This window comes from Meleagris gallopavo, chromosome 30, assembly GCF_905368555.1.
Source record: "Meleagris gallopavo chromosome 30, MGAL_WU_HG_1.1, whole genome shotgun sequence".
NCBI lineage: Eukaryota > Metazoa > Chordata > Aves > Galliformes > Phasianidae > Meleagris > Meleagris gallopavo.
Genome location: NC_139433.1, coordinates 2,000,333 through 2,013,255, shown reverse-complemented (window position 1 = coordinate 2,013,255; position 12,923 = coordinate 2,000,333). Strand labels below are relative to the sequence as shown.

Below are 12,923 nucleotides of genomic sequence, written 5' to 3'. Positions count from 1 at the left end.
GCTGCGCTCTCCTGCCTGCTCACTAGTTTCTTTGTTTCTCTGTGACAATGGAAGAAGGCTGGAAAGGCTGGATTTCCACTTTCTTTGGCATCAAAAAGGACTATGATCATAGAATCATGGATGTTTTGGGTTGGAAGGGGCCTTAAAAATCATAGAACCACATAATGGTTGGGTTGGGTTGGAAGGGGCCTTAAAGGTCGTGGAAACGTAGAATGGTTGGTTTGGGTTGGAAGGGGCCTTAAAGGTCATGGAACCACAGGCTCCATCCCACATGGCTGCCTGTCTCTAAAGGGACCTGCATGAGCACCTCCAGCTGAGGTTGAAGTGCTGCAGTGGCTTTTATGCTGTTTTCTCCCCAGTACAGCACAGCAACACGACTAGCAGGGTTTGCACTGACCACAGACCTTTCTCTTTTCACCCCAGAAGAGCCAATCCACCTCAGCATCCCACCTGCAGCTAGGGATAGCTTAGGTTGGGCTCCATCTCAGGAAGAAAACCCACGGCACAGAAGCCAGGAGCAGGGCTTTGGTTAGGGCAGCAGGAGATGGATGCACAGAGGCCATCCCAACCACAGAGTTCCTGGATGGGGAGGCACTGCTGCTGAGTTTGAAGCATGGCTGCCCTTGAGTGGTGCCTCAGGAGCACAAAGGATCCCTGAAGGGATGCACGTCCACATCACAGCTCCAGGATTCCATCCCTTCTGTCCCTCCTCCTGGCCCCATATGTGCGGTGGGAGAGCAGAGCCAGCTGAGGCTTCTTGCTGTGTATTTTTCTTTTCCTGTTCTAGGAAAACACAAACAACAGCCTGAAGGAATTTCCTCCTCCAGCCCTGAGTCAGGCCCCAAATTGGCCACTTGAAATCGCGAGGGTTTTATTTTCATAGGAAGTAGTGCAGCAGCACTGGGCACAGCAGTCCCCATCTCTGAGCCCATCACGAGGCAGCGATGGGCAGTACTGGGGGTGGGTGGGCAGCTGGACGGGCTGTTCTTAGAAGTCTTTTCCACCCTTAATGATTCTGTGATTCTAACGATGACTTATTCTTGAGATCTGGGGATTTTAAGAGCAAAAGAGAGACAAGCACAAGGCACTACCCTTTAATCACCTGTTTTCCTGCAGAGTGGGGTGAGCACCTCTCCATGCCCATCCTCAGTCTCACGTAGCACCTGATGAACCCCACACCACCCTGAATCCGGGTGACAATGACCCCCAGCATCTTGCTGGTCCCTTCTGCCTCTGCACAGTGCTTTGATCGATAGCCGGGTGCTGTAGGACTGCTGAGATCAGAGCAGCAGCTCTCACCACTAATGCGTGCAGCAGCCATCCCCAAAAGCTCCCAAACTGCACCACTGCCACCACTGGGCTGTTTTCCATTTACCAGGACAAGAAGAAAAAGATGTGAAGGCCCAGTAGGGAATAAGCAAGAGAATGAAAGAGTCCAGTGAAACAGTGAAACAGCCCATGCCAGAACTACACCGCTCAGAGTGTTTTGTGCTGAGAGGTGGATGATCTCATCGGGGAGGAATCGAAGGCAGCGCAGCACCGTGCAGGTGGATGAGCAGTGCAGCCAGGCTGGGAGTTAAGGACAAGATGGGGCAGGTTGTGGTGTGGGGCAGAGCCCGGCTCCGGCTGCAGGGCAATGCGCTGCTGCGTGGGAATTTCTTTCCATGTCACGAGGGGAGGAGAAAGGGTGAATAACTGCTCCATGGCAGCCCCAAGAAGTGAACAATTTTCCAAGAGTAAAGGTTAAAATCCCAGGTGCTGCATGAAAGGGCACCCTATGAATAGGGCTAACAAGGCAGAGCAGTGGGAAAAACAGAGCAGAGGTCTCTCATCCCTACCTCCACCACCTCCACGTGTCCCTCCCTGTTCCCCAGCACTGACCAGCACAGTCCTGCTGTGTCCTGGCCGTGGGGCTCTGCTGCCCTGCTCACCTGCACTCCCTCCTGCACCCCAAGCATCCTGCTGACATTTCTGCTACCATCCAGTTCTGCTGCTCCTGGTCAGTGCTTCCTGTGGTTATCAGAAAGAAGATGGGGTGACAGCATGATCATCTATGCTTTGTTTCACATGCTGGGTGGATGGGGGAAGAGCGGTAGATGTAATCTACCTTGATTTTAGAAAGGCGTTTGATACTGTCTCCCACGACATCCTTATAACAAAGCTGAGGAAGTGTGGGATAGATGAGTGGACAGTGAGGTGGGTTGAGAACTGGCTGACTGGCAGAGCGCAGAGGGCTGTCGTTGGTGGTGCAGAGTCTGGCTGGAGACCTGTAACCAGTGGTGTCCCCCAGGGGTCTGTGCTGGGTCCGGTCTTGTTCAACATCTTCATCAATGACCTTGATGAGGGGATAGTGGCCACCCTCAGCAAGTTTGCTGATGATACGAAGTTGGGAGGATTGGCTGAAGGCTGTGCTGCCATTCAGCGAGACCTGGACAGGCTGGAGAGCTGGGCAGTAAGAAACCGGATGAGGTTCAACAAAAGCAATGTAGGGTCTTACACCTAGGGAGGAATAATTGCATGCACCAATACAGGCTGGGGGATGAGCTGCTGGAGAGGAGCTCTGCAGAGAGGGACCTGGGCGTCCTGGTGGACGACAGGTTGGCCATGAGCCAGCAGTGTGCCCTCGTGGCCAAAAAGGCCAATGGCATTCTGGGGTGCATTAAGAAGAGTGTGTCCAGCAGGTCGAGGGAGGTGATCCTCCCCCTCTACTCTGCCCTGGTAAGGCCTCATCTGGAGTACTGTGTCCAGTTCTGGGCTCCCCAGTACAAAAAAGACAGGGATCTCTTGGAAAGAGTCCAGCGGAGGGCCACAAAGATGGGGAAGGGCCTGGAGCATCTCCCCTATGAAGAAAGGCTGAGTGAACTGGGTCTGTTTAGCCTTGAGAAAAGACGACTGAGAGGGGACCTGATCCAGGTTTATAAATATCTGAGGTGTGGCGGCCATAGCGGTGAGGCCAGACTCTTTTCAGTGGTACGTGGAGACAGGACGAGGGGAAACGGACATCAGCTGCAGCACAGGAAGTTTCGCACGAATGTGCGTAAGAACTTCTTCACGGTGAGGTGACGGAGCACTGGAACAGGCTGCCCAGGGAGGTTGTGGAGTCTCCTTCTCTGGAGATATTCAAGTCTCGCCTGGACGCCTACCTGTGCGACCTGGTGTAGGGAACCTGCTTTGGCAGGGGGGTTGGTCTCGATGATCTCTAGAGGTCCCTTCCAACCCCTACAATTCTGTGATTCTGTGATTCTTTACAATAAGAGCACGGCTCCCCTCTAGTAGCCCATGTGCAACAGGAGGCAGCCAGTGAGCCAGTGCTGTGCAGGGAGCTCAGAGGCACTGTGGGTACAGCTGTGCAAATGTCAGCGCAGGGCTCGCGGCAGCAAAAAGGCATCCTAGGGGATTGCTGCAAATGGTGCAGAGATGATGCTAGAAAAAAGCAGTCAGTGCTTGCAGAAACCCCACTGTGCACCTGCATCTTGAAACAGCGCTGGTCATCCTGCATCAGAAAAGACACAGAAATGCAAAGGAAGAGGGCTGGGGGTGCATGGGGTGAGGAGTGAGGCCTGAGTCTGCACATCAAAACGTATTTCCCCATAAATCACCCCATGGAGGCATTTCATACTGCATGTGGTGTGATTCATGAGGAACCTGTAATGTTTAATTAGAGGGGAGAGACTGATCCTGCTGTGAAACACTTCCAGATCCCACACCAAGCTCCTCACTGACTTGATTTATGGGATGCAAACAGGACAGAAAATGGTGTAATGGGAGAAGTCGTGTAGCTCTGTCGACGTTGGGATTCAACAGCTGTTCCAAAGAAGGGTGATTTACAGATGAAATGAGATGAAACCAGCAATGAACCCAATGGGGAGACCCAGCCTGTGTGCTGCTCCCTGCCCTCTGCCTCCTGGCATGAAGGTCACCCCTTTATCTACCCATGAGATCCCTCTTTGGCTTCCATTACGTGTGACCCAACCCTAGATGTCAAATTTATGGCTGGTGACAAGGCCATAAATCCTGATTGGCCTCCAGTGACGGCGATAGGGTTACTCTGGTACCCCCAGCACCCTGCAGGGGGTCCCCCCGGGGGCTCTCACTATGTCCGTGCCCCATTCTGTGCCCTTTATCACTCTGCAGTGTTATTCATAAGGAAAAAATGCCGTGGGACTTCTCTCCTTCATGCAGCTAACTGGTCCCTTGACCTCAGTTTCATGATTCTTGATTTTGGAGTGCAATAATTTCCAATAGCAAGGAGGGAGAGGCTGCTGGTCCTGTGAGGAAGGCTCTAGCTAAAGCTGTAAGGAGAAGTGCTTGCCAAATAACTGATAGGGGTCTGCACATCTCCAGGCCTGGGCTCCCTACGCCACATGGGTCAGCATGGCAGGGACTGGGGAGCTAAAAGTACAGAGACTTGATGCTGGAGGCACCTTACCCGGTCCCTAAATAGAGCAGCTCTCCTTTTACAGAGAAAAGAAGGGTGCGAGAAATTCAGAGCCAAGAAGGGAGAGGAGGTCACTGCACAGCTACGCGGGTTTGGCTGCTTTAAATATCGCTCCCTGCTGTCTGTCCAGGGCTGGGAAGAGCATAAAGGCAGCAGCAGTCTGAGATCTCAGGGGAAAAAGGTGAAGAAACAGAGGGGGACAGCAGGAGAGGCTCCTTGGTTGTACAGGGAGATGCCTCCAGCTTCCCTCCCTCTGCGACTCTATGGGTTTTGCAGCGGATCTGAATTTAGGTCCTAGGGAGAAAAAGCAATGGAGTGGCTCACATGGAACCCGGAGGCACCCTGCAGGCACCCTGACACCCCAAACCCGAACACCCGTCTGCATCCCATCCCACCTGCCTCAGGACACAAAAGGTCACCCCAGCTCCCTGCACACACAAGGAGCTCCCAAAGCAGAAGAAAACCAACTGCAAAGGCAGAAATATATGCAAAAAAAGCCCAACCCAAGACTCTTCGATGCAAAAAGAGCTGTGGGTGCCAGGAACACCTCTGTCTAAGGAACGCTTGCAGATAAGCACCAGGTGACACCCAGCTCTGTCCTGGCTGAGCAGAGAAGAGCTTGCAGCAACAGTGCTCTGTGCACAGCAGAAACATCACAGGGCCACGGCATGGTTTGGGTTGGGAGGGACGTTGGAGGTATCCAGCTCCAACCCAGCACCATGGGCAGAGACATCTCAGACTAAATCAGGTTGCTCCGAGCCCTGGCCCTGAGCACTGCCAGCTTCCAGTGATTTTGCTCCATGCAGTCTTGCAACGATGCTACTCTGTGCGTGCTCACAGTGAGACTATGTGCTGAGTACCCTGGAGGAGTGCTGCTCTTTGCACAATTGAAGGGTACTGCTCTGTGCATGCTCACAGCGATGCTGCTCTGCGCACGCCTGCAGCTTCCTCCAAAGGCAACAGCAGCCAATGGGCGGCTCGGCGAGGGGCAGAAATGCTTTCTGCTTAGAGACAGAACAGCAAAGAGACAACTTGTGCCAGATGGGAGCGGGGCTGCATTGCTGGGGTGTGGGGGCTCCTTGCTTCCTCTTCTTCCTCTTCCTCCCCCAGTGACATTTAAATGGTCGCTCCCCAAACACTTTCTGCTTGCTGTGTGTTTTCCCAGCGACACAAAGCCCAGAGCCTTTCAGAATAAATCATTTAGAGGCAAAAAAAGGAACAGCTCTGACCCCACACATACACACACTCCCCTCCTCCTCCGAGCGTGGTTTGGAGCCGCTCAAGCAAAAGGAAGAGTGAGCAGGAGTAATTTTCCATGGATGCAAGGAACAATGGAGCCCCGCGTGGTTTTCGTCGTTCAGAGGTTTCCCTCCAGCACTTTCTGCTCCTCTACAGCAGCAGACAAAAGCAGTGTGCATGCACAGACCGGCCCGGCCTCGCTGCACCCTGCGGTGCGAGGTGCGGGGTGACGGCGAGGAAACTCCGCACAGCACGTAGGGGACGTCTGAGTCAGTGCTGGGCAGGAGGGGAGAGGGGTTGGGGTGGCTCTGGTGTGCCAAAGAGATGCGTTGGTTTGGGGTTGGGGCCGTGGTTGGATGCTGGGGATGCTTTAGGGGAAAGCTGCGGTACTTGGTGCTGGAGGATGAGGCTGGGGAGTCGAGGTGTCGAGCCAAACAAAGCACCACCACAATCCTTCTCCTCTCTATCCCTACTCAGGTCTTATGGAAGTGGCTGAGAGGATGGAGTGGGACAGTGTGGGGAAGAGGAGGCTCAAGAGACCTCACTGCTCCCTACAGCTCCTGAAAGGAGGTTGTGAAGGGGGGGGGTTGGCCTCTGCTCTCCAGGTAACAGCAATAGGATGAGAGGAGATGGCCTCATATTGCACCAGGAGAGGGTCAGGCTGGGTATGGGGAACAACTCCTCCGAAGAGTGGAGAAGCATTGGCACAAGCTGCCCAGGGAGTGGTGGGCTCACCGTCCTTGGAGGTGTTCAGAACCGTGTAGATGTGGCACTGAGGAACGTGGCCATGCGATGTGTTGGAGTTCAGGATCTAAGAGGTCTTTTCCAACCTTCATGACTCTATGATCCCTGACTCCTTTCCATCCCCACTGCTTTCAGAGACACACTCCTAGCACTGTCCCCATCCCCAAACCCAAACCTCCATGCAACGAGGGAGGACATCACCTTCAAGCCCTCCAGTGTTCCCTGCCCAGAGCCAAGCCTACACAGAGCACACTGCTTTGGCCAACAGCACCCAAATAAGAGCACGGCCCTTTGCACCCATCTCCGTGACCTGCAGAACAGGAGGAGCAGGGCTGAGGCTGCCCTTACACATCAAGCATTGTTTTTGAGCCCCTCTTGGTGCTTTGCTCCTGCTCTGCCTTGAGCAATGCTCCCTGCACCCACCACGCCTGGAAAGCTGCCCACAGCGAGCACGGGGGCTGCAGGGTCCATGCAGCTCTGAGCACGAAGCAAGAGGAAAAGCAGCCAGTTTTCACTACAAAATATTTTCTAAGCTCCTCATCAAAGACGGGCACTTGGGAGCGAGGCAGGCTCAGGCCCAGACTGGTGGGAGACCTCCGAGCCACATTTTTGTGGTGCAGAACGAGGCTTTGCCAACCTCCTTCCACCCCAGCGTTGCAGAGCCATGCCTCAGACCTGAGCTGGTTTGCAGCCCTCTGCCAGAGCACGGAAGAAAGCTTTCAGCTGAACATCAAAGCTGAGACCCAACGAAACCACAGCAGCCAGTGCTGAGGCTGCAGCAGCCCTTTCATACAACATAACACCAAAACCCAATTATCACACTTGTAACCTCCCAGGTTTTTGGTTCCTTGCTCTGTGTGCTTGTTCTTTTTCACCTCCCATCTCAACAGGCAGCAAACGAACAGCTGGGTTTTGCCTAAGAGGTGATGGCACTTAACGTGGTCGTGGGTTGATGCTTTACATCTGTAGCAGCAAAGGCGTAGGGTGGTTGGGATGCTTCCCTGATAATCATCAAAACAAGTGCTCCTCTATTTATTAGAAATGTCACCAGTTGTCTTTGAGGACAGATTGGGATCAAAACATGTGGGCTATCGTAGCTCATCCACTGATAAACCTCCCCTTGCTGGACAGGCAGACTCCCATTGCCTGCTGGTCATTACTCCTTTTTTTTCTTTTTTTTCTTTTTTTTTATGCCTTTATGGGAACCGTGAGGTCACATCCTGAAGCAGTGATGGAGCACCTGGTGAGGGCTGTAGCCCTGTGAGCACAGGTGGAAGCAATGCACCTATGGGACCAGATAGGGCTGAGCCTGGCTCCACTCTTCCCTGACCACATTTAAGGGCTGGGGACGATAAGGGCAGCATCCCTCTTTGGAGACTGCTTCTTTGGGGGAGTGGGGGTCTTTGGATTGGGGTAATTTAGTCTTTCTTTATTTCAGGGCTGTGATCTCCCCTTTATGGGGAATCCTGATTACAATTAAGGGCTGGCAGCAGGAGCATCTGTATCTGGCGACTACTTCCTTGGGAGTGTGGGCTGTTTGTCTTTGGAATGGGGTGAGTGATTCCTTCTTTATTCCAGAGCTGTGGGCTCTGCCTTTCATGGGGGGTCCTGACCACATTTAAGGGGTGGCACCTGCAAGGGCTGCATCTCTACCTGAAAACTGTTTCCTGTGGAATGTAGGGTGAGCAGAGGTCTTTAAGAAGGGTGAGTGATTCCTGCTTAATTGCAGGGCTGTGATCTACCTCTTCCTAGGGATCCTGGATACTTCTAAGGGCAGTATCTCTACCTGGAGATTGCTTCCTTTGGAGTGTGGGGTTTGCTTCTTCATTGTAAGGCTGGGAACTCTCCTTTCTTGCAGGATTCTGAACTGGATTAGAGCAGCTGTACCTCCTGTGTTTGTCCTTACAATGCCCTTCCTTTCTTCTCTAGGGGAGCTGAAGGGGTTCTCTCCCTTCCTCTGATATGGTAATGGAAGGACTCACAAGTTTCTTTCTTTCACTGCTCCCTCATTTCTGGAATGCTTCAGTCAGCCCCAGGATAAAGCTGGTTGGCTGACTGAGCATTGCAGCTCTGGGAATCCTGAGAGCTTTTCCATAAAGAGGTTCTGCATTCTGCAAATTGTTTTTGCAAATCTGTTTAAGCCCATTACCTTCTGGTTGAGCCTCTGTTCCATCTTTGATGAATCTCACCTCGTCATCTTCAACCCAGGGCTCCAAACATGGTTTGTCTGCCGCCACGTCATCCCAGCCCGTTCTCATGGCTGTAGTTAACAGTGCTATGTATTAATTCCACCCATATAGAGTTGTCTAAGGGCATACTGTGCATCATTATCATGTATTAAATTATGTTCTTTGTCTCTTCTGATCTCATTTTGCAGCTCGATGGGGTTTAAGGATTGCTGGAGCTCCTCTAATCTGTGGAGCGGGCAATGGAACATCATGAGCCCGTGTTGGTGCACTGCTTGTATGCAGGCAGATTTCTGGTGACTCTGGGAAGCTCAATTAGGGATCAAATAGGGCTGCAAGGGGCTCACCTCACTCCATGAGCTCTGTGCTCTCACCTCCACGGCTGCTGATAGAGTGAGGTGCATCAGTCAGGACCTGAAGAATGCTCCCAAACCCCAGTGGCTTCATCTCACTCAGTATAATATAGTCTGCACCATTCAGGTATAATGACCACAGATGTTCTGTTGCTGTTTTCTGGTTCTCTCCCTTATCTCCCTTACAGATCTGTCAGTGATAATGAATCAGGGCATTGTTCTCAGAGCACGTTGTGGCTGAGCACCTCGGGTCCTAAAGCTCTTTCTGTTTTTATGGCAGTTAATAAAAAAAAAGTAAGGATTGTCCTCTTCTGGACCACTGTAGTCAGGATGTCCCCAGATCTCATCCCATTTGCCAAGGGATGCTATTAATTTCCCATACTCGCACCCCTCTTCCTCCCATCCCCTGACCCCCATTAAGCATCGCTGCAGCTGTGGGACCCAGCAGTGTGACAAAGTGAGTCCCCTGGTCTGCTGAGTACTGGGACTGGCACAGAGGACTCTGTGAATCGATGTGGATCATCCCAACTGGAGTACTTGGTACTGTTTATGAGGATCTGATCCAACTGCCCCACAGTGAAAAGGACATCCACAGTTAGATCAGGCTGCTCTGACTCAGCCTCACCTGAAAAGGAACAGTGCATCTACCTCACCTCTGGCAACCCGTCCAACTGCCTCACCACCCTCACTGTAAAAGATGTTTTCCATGTACTTCACCTCAGTTTTCCCTTGTTCTTTCCTTTAGGTATCGAGAGGCTGTTACCAGGTCACCTCGGAGCCTTCACTTCTCCGGGCCGAACAGCCCCCGCTCTCAGCCTGTCCTTGGAGGAGAGGTGTTTGATCCTTTGGTTCTTTGTATTTTGGGGCCGTCTTCTGTATGTGCTCCAACGGGTCCGTGTCTCTTCTGCACTGACGACTCTTCATATGGACACAGGGCTCCAGGTGAGGCCTCTTCAGCACAGGGCAGAGGGGCAGGATCACCTCTCCTCACCTGCTGACCGGAGCCTGTCTGGGTCCCTCTGGCTGGCATCCCGTCCCTCTGCTGTGTCGCTGCTCCCCACAGCTTGGTGTCATCGCCAGATATTCTGAGGGTGCGCCTGACCCCGCCGGTGCTGTCACTGATGAAGATATTGAAGAGTCCCAGCCCCAGCACGGACCCCTTTGGGACACCAGTCGTCATCCAGACGTGGAGCCGTTGAGCGCCGCTCTCTGGACTCGATCCCGCGGCCGGTTCTTTGCCCATCGAACAGTCCACCCATCGCATCCGTGTCTTTGCAACTTGGAGAGAAGGATGTTGCGGGACAGTGCGTCGAAGGCCTTCCTGAACTCCAGGTGGATGATATCAGTGGCTCTTGGCTCGTCTATTGATGCAGTGACACCGCCACAGGCAGCCGCCAGGTTGGGCAAGCAGGGTTCAGCCTTGGCAAAGCCACGCTGGTCCTCCTGTATCACCTCCCTCTCATTTGCGTGCCTTTAGCACAACTTCCACGAGGATCTGCTCTTTCCCAGCAGAGAGGTGAGACTTATGCTGGTAGTTGCCAGGATCGTTCTTTCTTCCCTTAAAAATGGCTGTGATGCTGCCTTTTTTCCATTCACCAGGGACCTCACCTGATTGCCACGACTTTTCAAATACCACTGAGAGTGGCTTGGCGACGACATCACCAAACTCCCTTACGACTCTGCGATGCGTCTGATCGGGTCCCAGGGACTCCTGGATTTCTGGTTCTACAGGCGGGCTGCAGCCTGGTCTTTGCTCACGGTGTGGGATGGGAAGGGGGGGGGGGTGGCCGGGTGGCGTTGCTTCCTCAATTCCCACCTACCAAATGTAATACTTGAGGGCGATGTGATGAGCAGCTGGAGAAGACGGAGGCGCAAATGTTGAGTCCCTCCGCCTTCTTGTCTGCTCCCAGCCACAGAGGTGCTGTTAAGCAGCACTGTGTGCAGAGAACGCAGCACTGCAGTGCACTTCTGTGCTGGAGGCGCTGCCTTGCATTTGTGGGACAGCGCCTTCATCACTGTACTGCATTCAGCAGGCGGTGGCAGGGAACCGCAGCGCTCTGGTGGTGTAACAGCTGCAGCCAGAAAGCTGTGGCTCTTCACGAGAGCAGCGAGAAAGAGAAAGCTTCATCTCCTGGAACGCCCTGACTTTGCTGACTGGCTGCTGGTTGCCCAAACTGCTGAGGACAACGTACCCCCACCAACGTTTACCCGTTGCTTGCTGCAACGTAGAGCTCCCAAAGGAGCTCGTTCCTGTGCTGTGGGATACTCTGCAGTCTGCCTGTTTCCTTCCTCCTGAGTTCTTGACTCTGGCCCTTCCCTGCAGGCTTGCCCTTGCCTTGGCTTTCCTTGAGGCGTTTTCCTTGCCTTTGCCTGCCCTGGGTGTTCTGGTTGCCTTTGCCTCACTGGGACTGGCTGGGAGGCAGCATTAATTTTCTTCTTGACCTGAACCCCAAGTTTCACGGGAGCTCTAAAGATAAGTATATCAGCCCACAGTGCAGCTCTAAACCTAATGCTTTTGGCATTGGGTTAAGAGCCTGGGGGCCGTACCGACAGGTGCACCTGCTGAGTTTCCCCAGAGCTGCTGAGCAGGCAGCCTTCCCCAGCTGTACCGACTGTGCCCCGATCACCAAACTCCTTTGTGTCATCACATCTCACAGCCCCTGGCATCTTGCTACGCACTGCTCGTAAGAGCAATGTGCACAGGGTGCAGCCCCTGCATGCGTGGGGCAGCGCCTTCACTATTGTGCTGTGTTTAACAGGTGGCAACGGAAGAGGGTCTGCTGTTTCTCCAAACAGCGTTGTTAGCTGTCCTGTCTCTGGAACGCAGGGTAGCGTGCTGGACAGTAAAGCCACAGAGAAGCAGCAGATTGGTGGATGGAATTCTGGAGTTGTAGCTGATAAGGCGACTGGCTGCAGTGAGTCAAGCATCCTTCAGCTTGATCCAGGTCAAAGAGTCGCAGCTAGAAAGTCGTGTGGCCTTCGTCAGAAGAGCACCAGGTGACCCTTGGGAGATACCAGTCAAAGAACCGAGACTGGGGGCGAGGAAAGCAGTCAGTCCTTCTGCGGACTGGCTGTAATAACCCGACCTGTTCCTGGACTTCCACCAGCCTGCGAGCTCAGGCTTTGCAGGCTGGAGGAGGAGCAACACAGAGACCTCTGGATTTTCAAAAAGGAACCAGAAGGCTGAGAAGCGGGTGCTTCGTTGGATGCTTTTCCTGGCTGTCCTACTGAAGGATTCTGCCCATCCATCGGCACGTTTGGTTGGTTTGGCTGCCACTTGGGAGCTCGGTGCTCATGACTGCAGTTCTTGTGATACAGAGCTGCGCCATTTGCTGCCCCGACCAAATGCACGTCTTGTTGGAAGAGAGTACTCTGTGCATTTTATTTTTCTCTTTCATGCTTTTAAAGTGAGAGTGGTATATGCCTTCAAGCAGGTAGCACGTAGAATAAATTTATATTTCTTCTTTCTTTTCCTTTGTTCCTTGGAGCAGTGGTTTGGGGAAATATGGGTGCTTTCTTCTCTGCTGCTGTGTTTCCCATATAGTGGTGTTTTGGGGATGGCTTCTGTGTGTGTGTTTTTTTGTTTTTTTTTTTATTTTTATTTTCCCAATACTGAAGGAACATAGCATTCTTTTTATTCTGCCTACGTAAAACTCCCTTTGTATCCTCTGTAGTTTTGAGTTGTGCTCAGGAACAGAATGTTCAGCTGAATCCAGAACAGTTGCCAAATAAGAGTCTGGGGGCAAATGGATCTGGATTTCCCAGACGGAGGTCGTACAGCTCCTTGCCTCCTCACGAAGCGTCTCATTGTTCTTAGTGTTCTATGTCACTGCTGCGCTGAGGCTTTTGTGACAAATCCATTCTCTGTTTCCCAAAGGTGATGCTGAGAAGCTCGTCTCACAATGACTTATGCATACCTCACATTTCATATTAATTCTTCCTCTGGGTCAAAAGCAGACCGAA

The 12,923-nt window shown here is 52.7% G+C and overlaps 2 long non-coding RNA genes across 8 annotated transcripts; one reads left to right on the top strand and one right to left on the bottom strand.

The window, feature by feature from the left end:
• Positions 1 to 5,231: 5,231 nt before the first annotated feature.
• Positions 5,232 to 12,433, top strand: LOC146542487 (uncharacterized). 7 transcript variants are annotated; one of them, XR_014880205.1, is made up of 3 exons: positions 5,232 to 5,801; positions 7,860 to 9,087; positions 9,706 to 12,433. It is a non-coding gene; the product is annotated as an uncharacterized LOC146542487 (long non-coding RNA). The 7 variants fall into 7 exon arrangements; XR_014880204.1 differs by having other exon boundaries at positions 5,232 to 5,896; XR_014880203.1 differs by having other exon boundaries at positions 5,232 to 5,946.
• On the bottom strand, positions 7,427 to 9,823 carry LOC146542488 (uncharacterized). The gene is made up of 2 exons (XR_014880208.1): positions 9,678 to 9,823; positions 7,427 to 8,681 (listed from the first exon to the last, which is right to left on the bottom strand). It is a non-coding gene; the product is annotated as an uncharacterized LOC146542488 (long non-coding RNA).
• Positions 12,434 to 12,923: the final 490 nt, after the last annotated feature.